The sequence below is a fragment of the Hipposideros armiger genome, unplaced genomic scaffold (genome assembly GCF_001890085.2).
Source record: "Hipposideros armiger isolate ML-2016 unplaced genomic scaffold, ASM189008v1 scaffold_1906, whole genome shotgun sequence".
In the NCBI taxonomy this organism is placed as follows: domain Eukaryota; kingdom Metazoa; phylum Chordata; class Mammalia; order Chiroptera; family Hipposideridae; genus Hipposideros; species Hipposideros armiger.
In genome coordinates this window covers 10,791-21,580 of record NW_017733256.1, presented here as the reverse complement: position 1 = coordinate 21,580, position 10,790 = coordinate 10,791, and positions in this window count along the sequence as shown.

Genomic DNA, 10,790 nt, shown 5'->3' with positions numbered 1-10,790 from the left:
AGCCCCTTGAATGAAAGGGGGACTGGGTCCCCTTGAGAAAGGAGCCTGGTACACTACCAAAAATTCATTCTGTGAATCTTTCTCTCAGCCTGCCTCACAGATCTACAGCCCTTTACCAGAGTAACTGTGCACTGGAGAAAAGAAAATAATCAGACCTTTCAGGAACTACTGGACACTGGCTCTGAAGTGACACTAACTCCAAGATGTCTCTGTGGCCCACCAATCAGAGTAAGGGCTTATGGATGTCATGTGATCAATGGAATTTATCTCAGATCTGTCTCACAGTGGGACCAGTGGACCTGCAAACCCATCATGTGGTTATATTCCCAGTTCTGGAATGAATAATTGAAATAGATACACTTTGCAGTTAGCAGAATCCCCATATTGGTTCTCTGACCTGTGGAGAAAGGGCTATTATAGTGATACAGGCCAAGTGGAAGCCACTAGAACCGCCTCTACCTAGGAAAACAATAAGCCAAAAGCAATGCTGCATTCCTAGAGGGATTGCAGAGATTACTGCCACCATCAAGGATTTGAGGGATGCGGGGGTAGTGATTCCCACAACATCCCTATCAGTTTGCCTATTTGACCTGTGCAGAAGACATACAGATGGCTCTTGGAGAATGGCAGTTGATTACCGTAAGCTTAAGCAGCTCCAGTAGCAGCTGCTGTACCAGATGTGGTTTCATTGAGCAAAGTAACTGGTATGCAGCTATTGATCTGGGAAATGTCTTCCTCCGTACCTGTCAATAAGCTTCTTCAGAAGCAGTTCACTTTCAGCTGGAAAGGCCAGCAACACACCTTCACTGTCCAACTTTAGAACCATATCAAGTCTTTAGCTCTGTGCCATAATTTACTGTATTTTGCTGTGTATAATGTGCCCCTGTGTATAATGCACACCCACTTTTTGGCCCAAACTTTCAGGGAAAAATATTTCCTTTTAATTTTTTAATTCAAATTTTCATTTGTTTACATTTAGGTACTTGATTTTTGCATAATAAAGGAATTTTAGCATTTATTTTTTAACATATTATGGTACAAGAAGTTTTATGTAACAAATAATTACAAAACACAAGAATAGATACAAGGTACAAGACATTTTATGTACCGGTAACAAATTCACAATATTTATGCACCATACAAGCCCAAGAACTCTTCATCGTTGCAAGTTTGTTGTTAAGTTCTACAAAACCGATTATCATATTCCATGGTATTATTTTTCATATGGATATCGTTATTGATCTCTAGAGTTACACTTTTAACTCATAAGTATAAATAAAAGAATTAGAATATTTACATAGATATGGAATTAGTACTACCAATGTATACAGTATATGTGCATCCTTATTTTTCCTTCACAAATTTGGGCAAAAGAGTGTGCATTATATATGGCAAAATACGGTAGCTATCTGGGATCTTGTTCACCTTTCTCTTCCACAAGATATTATACTGGTCCATTACATTGATGACATTGTGCTTACTGGACCTAATGAATAAGAAGTAGCAACTATTCTAGACTTATTGGTAAGACATTTATGTGCCAAGGGGTGGGAATAAATCCGACAAAAATTATAGGGCCTTCTACATTAGTGAGATTTATAGGGGTCCACAAGGCATTGGGCATGTTGAGATATCTCTTCTAAGGTGAAGGATAAAATGTTGCATTGGGCACTTCTATAACCAAGAAAGAGGGACAATGCCTTGTGGGCCTCTTGGGATTTTAGAGGCAACATATTCCTCATTTTGGTGTATTACTGTGGCCCATTTTCTGAGTGACCCAAAAAGCTGCTAGTTTTGAGTGGGGCCCAGGACAAGAGAAGGCTCTGCAGAAGACTGCTGTGCAAGCGGTTTTGCTACACTTGGGCCATATGATCTAGCAGATCAAATGATGCCTAATGTGTTGGTAACAGATAGCGATGTTGTTTGGAGCCTTTGGAAGGCCCTTCTAGATAAATCACATCGCAGGCCCTTAGACTTGAGAAACAGCTAGCTGTTGCTCTGCTACTGGGCCTTAGGAAAGACTGACTGCCTAACCATGGGCCACCAAGTCACCATGTGAACTGAGCTACCCAACACACCATAAAGTTGTGTGTGCAGGGCAATACTTCATTGCAAAATGAAAGTAGTATATGCACGAGCAGGCATTGAAGGCACAAGTTACATGAAGAAGTGACCCAAATGTCCATGGTCCCCACTCCTGCCACACTGCCTTCTCTCGCCAAGCCTGTACCTATGGCCTCATGGGGAGTTCCCCACAATCAGTTGACAGGGAAAGAGAAGACTCAGGCCTGGTTTAGTGATGGTTCTGTAAGATATACAAGCACCGCCCAAATGTGGACAGCTGTATCACTACAGCCCTAACCTGGGACATCCCTGAGGGACAACGATGAAGGGAAATCCTCCCAGTGGGCAGAACTTTGAGCAGTATACCTGGCTGTTCAATTTTCTTGGAAAGAAAAACAGCTCGACGTGAGGTTATATACCAAATCATGGGATGCGGCCAATGGTTTGGCTGGATGGTGAAGGGGCTTGCAAAAAACATGACTGGAAAATTGGTGACAAGGAAATTTTGTGAAGAGGCATGTGGATAGACCTCAATGAACGGGCAAAAACATGAAGATATTTGTCTCGTGAATTCTCACCAAAGGGTGACCTCAGCAATGGAGAATTTTAATAATCAAGTGGTAAGGATGACCTGTTCATTCTGTGGATATCAGTTATCCTCTTTCCCCAGCTACCCCTGTCATCACCCAGTGGGCTCATAAATAAAGGTAGCCATGGTGGCAGGAATGGAGGTTATATATGGGCTCAGCAACATGGAGTTCCATTTACCATGGCTAACTTGGCTATTACCACTGCCGAGTGCCCAATCTGGCAGCTCCAAAGACCAACACTGAGTCCTTGATATGGCACCATTTCCTAGAGTGATCAGCCAGCTACCTCATGGCAGGTTGATTCCATTGGACAGCTTCTATCGTAGAGGAGGCCGTGTTTTATTCTTATTGGCATAGACATTTACTCTGGATACAGATTTGCTTTCTCTTCACACAGTGTTTCTACCAAACCACCATCCATGGATGTACAGAATGCCTTACCACCATAATGGTATTCTATATAGCATTGCTCCTAATCAAGGAAGTCACTTCACAGCAAAAGAAGTGCAACAATGGGCCCACACTCATGGAATTAATTGGTTTACCATGGTCCCCACCATCTTAAAGCAGCTGACTTGATAGAATTGTGTAATGACCTTTTGAAGACTAAGTTACAATGCCAGCAAGGTGGAAATAGCCTGCAGCGCTGGGCAAGATTCTCTAGGAGGCTGTATATGCTCTGAATCTGCATCCAATATATGGTGCTGTTTCTCCCATAGCAAGGATTCATAGGGTCAGGAATCAAGGGATGGATGTGGTAGCAGCACTACTCACTATTACCCCTAATGACCAGCTACTGTGTTTCCCCCCAAATAAGACCAGGTCTTATATTAATTTTTGCTCCAAAAGATGCATTAGGGCTTATTTTCAGAGGATATCTTATATTTTTCACGTACAACAATCTACATTTATTCATGTACAACAATCTACATTTATTCAAATACAGTCATGTCATCTTCTTGAACATTGTCAAAACTCTGCAAACCCTGAATTCCAGCCTGAATTTCTTGTGACTCCAATTGCTGTAGAACCATTGGCCCCAATCTTTCATGTCCAGCAATAGAGCTGTCCTTAAATGAGCACTTCTTGTTCATGTAGCCTGCTTGTAGTGCATTGGCAACACAGCCGTCAGTGATTTTATCCCATGAAATCTTCACCCAAGTCACGACCAAAATTTCAGGCACCAAAATTCAGAAAATGTTTCTTTATTTCACACGAGTGCATTAAGTACATACGTTACAACAAACGACATATTGAATTATGAAGATTCATATTAGAAACAACCATGTCTGTTCATTATCAAGTGCGCACATTATTTGTGCATTGTGTCTGTACTCCAATTGGTCATTCAGCAATAAGTCTCAAGTTCATCTGTTTACATAGGCATTTAACCCTCGTCCAAAGGCGCCTGCTTGGGTATTTACAAATACTTAATTATAATTTCTATTATCATTTATTTTAAGTATTAATATTATTTATTTATATTTAATTATATATGAATATTATTTTATAATTCAATATGTCCGTAATGTGCTGCAGCAGATGTACTAAATGCATCTGTCTGGCTGATGATCTTAACTGGGGCTTATTTTTGGGGTAGTGCTTATATTACAATCATCCTGAAAAATCATGCTAGGGCTTATTTTCAGTTAGGTCTTATTTTCGGGGAAATACGGTAATATAATTTTTGTTTCCTGTTTTCACAACCTTATGCTCTGCTGGCCTAGAGGTCTTAGTTCAAAGTGAGGATTGCTTCTTCCTCTGGGAGACACAACAATTATTCCATTGAACTAGAAGTTAAAACTGCAACTTGTCCATTTTGGACTCAACATCTGACCCGAATTTTAGATGGGGCCCATTGAGTATCTTCAGAGTGGTCACAACCTGTGGCTTGAATTTACAGAAAAAATTCTTAGGTGGGTATATAAAAGGAAAGTGGAATTGTAGGGAAATGGCTCCCCCATCATGGCCTGGCACCCTTGCAGGTATCCATATCGGCTTGAAATGCAGTTAAGCTGTCTTGGTTAAATGCCTTGTGACACCCCACCCCCAGAACATGAGATGATGGAAAATTGTAAGGAGCTTCTACAAAGCCATCTCTCACATACCTCATCACCCCTGGGAAGATGTCATGAGACAGTTTCTTATCACCTACCAGTTTCTGATGAGGTATGGGGCTTTCTGTCCTGTGACCCCCAAAATAGTGCTACAGCATATAAAAGCACTCAGCTGTAGTCTAGATTTGACTCTTCAGTAATGGAGTACCCCAAAACTTGTATTTCAGTCATACAACCCTTTTTGTTTCTGTGTTGTCTTTTATGGTATGTGGGATAAGGACCTGGGGAGCTGACATCTTTGGCTATTCTTCTTTGCACTGTGTATATAATAAACTATCTAATTCTAGACGTAGCTCATTGTATCTTTACTAGTTGATTTAGTCAGTTCTTGGCCTTGCCTTGTCGTCTATGTGTGAATTTATCATATAATCTTGATTGCTATCTATGTATTTTACCCATAAAATAATATAAATAGCATGTTTGTATTTATTCAACGGTTCTTAAACTGAATAAATACTGAGGGCTTACCATATCTTTCAATCATTTGTATTTGGGAAGCCTTCAGTGAATCATCAAATGCAGCTGTGGGACCAGTTCAGCACCTGAGGGAATATCTCATAGTACTGTATAAAGCTAAGAAGTTAGGAATAATAGCTACTGGGATATTCTGAAAAACTAAAGCATTTATAGACAAAATATTCTTTCCAATAAAGAGAAATTTGAGTGCTGACCAAGTCTTATGGTGTCTCATTTTTCAAATTTTCCAGTAAAGAAACACCTGGTAAAATAACAGCAATGTATTTTTGACAAGGAGGTATGACAATCACATATATACTGCTTGCTTTTGGGATTGGAGCATACTTACAGAGCAGGAGTGGAATGCGCAGCTTCACCTTCATAGCCTTTCACACTTATGAAGGTATTCATCTTCCCTGGAAGGGGCCTCCAATGTTGTTCTCACTTTGTGCTTGCTCCTTCTTGACCCATGAAAAATGTCAGGACAGCCCCCATATCTGTTGATTTCAGCATGGCTTAACTGACTCTGACCTAGAGGGTTTTAGTCTTTACAGAATTCTAAGGAAGTCCAAAACTGAAGGAATAGCTGCAGTCTGTGAAACACAAAGTGGTACACTGTCATCAGGAAGGTTGACTACTCACTTTGCTATTTCATCTATCTTTAAATATAACTTTAAAGGTAATAAATGTGCAACTAACAAGTCTGCAGCCACTATTCCCCCCAAAAAGCTGCTCAAAAATGATATTTTGTAGATTTTTATAAAATTCCATAACTTGCTTCCTGGACACTCCACCCCTTTGATTTTTCACATTGATATAAACTGGACTGTAAGTGTCAAAAATCCTACTCAACAGAACATGACAATCTATCCCTATTTTCTAATAGATATAAATAAGAATTTAACTCTTCCTATTTCTATGAGCCAAATTAAGAGAAAAACTCCTAGCACTGGTCTGTAGCAAGGAAAGTACTGGCCACTCCAGGGTATGTTGCCCCTCTTTTGTGGCATTTTACCTCTTGGGCCAGAAGTGGCACCCCACAGTCACTGTTTTTCTTAACAAGCTAACATTTTCCCTTCTATTGTTTTTTCTCTGTGCCTTAAATATTAGCTTTAATAAGAACTCTGGTAACTATTTTGATTAACTTTTTATTATGGAAAATGTCAAACATACAAAAGTAGAGAGAAACATACAAGTATAATGAACCATCATTTAACCATCACTCAGCTTCAACAATTATCAAATCAAGGCCAATCTTGTTTCATCAGTATCTCCAATGCACTTAACATTCAAACTTATTATTTTGAAGCAAATTCCAGACATCATTTCAACTGTTTGAGAATGTTATGTATCTCTAAAAGATAAAGACTCTTGTTTTCAACAAAACCACAATACCATTATCCCAACTAGTATCAAATACAAGTCAATTTTCAAATTATCTGGATTGTCTCATAAATGAATTTATTTTACAGTTTATGGTCAAATCAGGATCCAAAGAAGATCCATATATTACAATTGGTTGATATATCGCTTAAGTCTCTTCTAATCTCTACATTCATCCTCCATTTCCTCCCTTTATCTAGGCCATTGATTTACTGAAGAAACTGGGTCATTTGTCCTGTAGTTTCCTATTTCCTACAATCTGGATTCTGCTGATACCATCTCTGTGGTGTAATGTTTCTCTGTTTCCTGTATTTTCCATAGATTAGGAATTATGTCTAGAGGCACAGTCAGATTTAGGTTCAAAATTATGTCAAATATATTTCATAGGTGGTGTAGTGTACTATCATCAGGAGGCACATAAATGTCTCGGATGACACAGACACACGAGTAAGAATTTTTGCTATTATCTCACAGCTGCCTTGAAACACTTGTGTGACACCTGATATACAAAAGCCACATGTTAGATAGACAGCATTTTTTGTACTAACACCAGATTAGAAGGTGAATGCTTTATCACTCAGTCATTACAAAATATTAAATATTTAGACAAAACTTCAGTGATGTCTACCATATTTCAAGTGATATCATGTATATATAAAAAGACTAAGGAAACAAGGTCCTTGCAATCAAGGTCACATAAGCTGGTGGGAAATATAGACACATAATCATAAAAGCACAAAAAAGGCCATAAGTGCCAAATTAGAAGTCTGTACAGATACAGTGGTAGTGCAACAACCTGGAGAATTGTCATTGTTATAAACAGGGAAGTGTCCCAAAGCATAGAATGAGCTGTGTTCTTGAAAGTATGAAAGAGCTCATCTGTGCTTCACAATTCATCATTGGGTTCACATACTTGATTCTTTCAAAGTAAATCTGAAAGAAAAAAATCATTAATAGTTTTATTGGCTCATCAATTCTTCTAGTCAACAAATATTTATTGAGGGTCTACTATGGTTTATTAACTACGTTGTATTGGGAAAGCCTTCAGTGAATTATCCAATGCAGTTCCACTGTGAGGCCACATAAGAGGCTGAGGGAGTAACAGATTGTCCCAGCTAACATGTGAAGCTAAGAAACCAAGAATACACTAGCACAAGACATTTCTAATCTATGGCTCAATGACAAATGTCTCCAAATTTTAGCCACTGTTCCAGGCTCTGAGGATATGGACAGGATTCAGGCTGGGTCCTAGTCCTCAAAGAGTTTATAATCTAACAGGGCAATAATCATTCAGAGAAGATGATTAATACTAGAATGATGCTGAAAATATTTCCTGTTTTTCTTGGTGCTTCCACAAAAGGAACCCTGATAAAGAAAACTCTTGCCAGCTGTTAGTATGGTAGTCCCTAAAGCCGCATTTTCACCTTCTTTTTCCCAGTAAACAACTAGTGACAGAGGAACTGCTCTTTCTTACAATTGGACTCCACTTAAACGGAAGTGAGAGGAGCAGCTCCAGTTTCAGAGCCCTTTAAATCATCTGTCTCAGAAGGTCCCTTTAATGTTCCTATTACTTTACAATAGAACATTTACACTTACAGACACATCCCGCAATGTTTATTTGGTGTTTCTAAATATAAGTGTTGAATTTTTAAAAATTTTCTCAAATGAAACCATACAAAGGAATTCAAAATATGGATAGCCAAGCTCCCATCCCTTTCAGTCATTTATTTCAACTGTGACATGATCAAGGGAATATAGGTTTAATAGAAAATATAATATCTAATTTGTCCAGGGAAATGATGTATCAGGCATATCAATATTACTTTTACTCCAACATGTTTTCTTAAAATTTTTTTAAAAAGATAACAGGCACTTCTACAGTTGGGGGTGGGGGAAGCCTTTTAAAAATACCCTCAAGAATGGAGTCAATGGAATTGTAATAGATAAGCATGATATCGGGGGTGGGAGGGCAATAGATGGGGGAGGGGGGTTGTTACTTTGTGAGGGTGAAAAGGGTAACTATTGCATTGTTCTGTACACCTGAAACTAACAATAAAAAAAATAAGTAAAATGAAAAAAAATAAAAATAAAAAATAAATAAAAAAGGGGCCGGCCGAGTGGCGTGATGGTTAAGAACTGGCTTGTGATGCCAGAGGGCCCCGGTTCGGATCCCACATATGAGGGCCAGTGACACTGCCCTCTGCAGCTAAGATGCTGAACAGCTCAACCTGGAGCTGGGCTGCCGTGAGTCGCCGGCGATGGCGTGAGCTGCAGCCCCTGTGGCAGTGGGTTGCCATGGGCTACCGTGTGTAGCCAGCAGCCAGTGTGAGCGGCCCTCTAGAAGCCGGTGACTGATCTGCCTCACCCGGGAAGAGCGCAATGATGGTGCCAACTTGGGCCAGTGAAGCAACGTCCTCCACAACTAGACTGAAGAACAAAATGACAGCAACTTGTCTGTTCCCCTTCCCCCAATTCCCCAGCACTGTTCCCTTCCCCCCAATACCCCAATAAAAATCTTTAAAAAATAAAATAAATAAAATAAAATAAAATAAATTAAAAATACCCTCAAAACAAATTTCTACCTCATGTCTAAAAGTGTTAATTACCTTTGATCAATGCACTGTTTTCTGGGAGGGGTATGAGATGAAAGATTCACCTGCACATTTTTAATGCAATCACCATAAAAATAATGAATGGATGCTATGTAATGACTGTAGTCAGAAAGTCCCAACTGGGTGTTAAACTCTTGGAGGATAAAGGTTATAGACACCATTCCATTTGGTACTTCTGTGTCAACTGTTTTAGCCTGAAATTTTTGGATTTCTTTCAAAATGAAAGGCTTTTTTTAAATTTAAGTTTTTTAGACTGAGTTCCAGAAGAACATATACCAAAAATAGCCCATGTGAATCTGAAAGCTTAACTTACGGTGTGATAATTATGAAATGTTCTGTTGCAATTTAGACATGAAAACCTTGCGAGTTTTACAAATTGCATAAATTGAAAATATCTGAGCAATCCAAATATTTCTGAATAAAATACAGCAAATACTTACAGGCTAACAACTCTTTTAAGAGTTGATTAACATCAACACTGCACTTTTTACATTTGTCAGATACATAGTGTAAAAGTGAAAACTTAGGACTGTGCATTATTATTTCTAAGAATGCCATGTATAAGGTAAACCTCCCATGTATTTGGGGCAGCATTTTAGATGGAATCAGTTTTATGTATGAAATAGTGGCAAAGCAATAATCCAGTTTCTCTGTGGTTAGTGTATATATTCTCTGAAAAATCTCAGGTTACTGAGAATATCTATTAGTTGATTTGGGCTGTTGGGATAGAAAAGGTCAACTTGCAGGAATTAGAAAGTTTGTTTAAAAAATATGTCTGGGGCCGGCCAAGTGGCGCGTTAAGAGCTGGTTTGGGACGCCAGAGGGCCCTGGTTCGGATCCCACATATGAGGGCCAGTGACACTGCCCTCTACAGCTAAGATGCTGAACAACAGCTCAACCTGGAGCTAGGCTGCCATGAGTTGCGGGTGACAGTGTAGGCTGCAGCCCCTGCTGCAGTGAGTTGCCATGGGCTACCGTGTGTAGTCAGCAGCCAGTGTGAGCGTTTGTCCAGAAGCCGGCGACTGATCTGCCTTGCCCAGGAAGAGCACAATGATGGTGCCAACTTGGGCCAGTGAAGCAACGTCCTCCACAACTAGAATGAAGAACAAAAGGATAGCATCTTGTCTGTTCCCTTTCCCCCAATTCCCCAGCGCTGTTCCCATCCCCCAATTCCCCAATAAAAGTATTTTAAAAAATATGTCTGGATTCAAGTTAGGTTGGCAGAGTAGGTAAATACTGTGTTTGTCTCCTCTCACGACCACATCAAAATTACAACTAAACTACAGAATAACCATCATTGAGAATCTCCTGAAGTCTAGGTGAATTGAAATACTACCTCTAAGGACATATAGAAAAAGCCACCTTGAGACTGGTAGGAGGGGCACGGACATGGAAAGCGGTGGTCCCATACCCTCATGTGACAGTTAAAAATCAGGAGGGAGGGCTGGCCGAGAGGCGCATTGGTTAGGAGCTGGCTTGGGACGCCAGAGGGCCCCGATTCCGATCCCACATATGAGGGCCAGTGACACTGCCCTCTACAGCTAAGATGCTGAACAACAACTCAACCT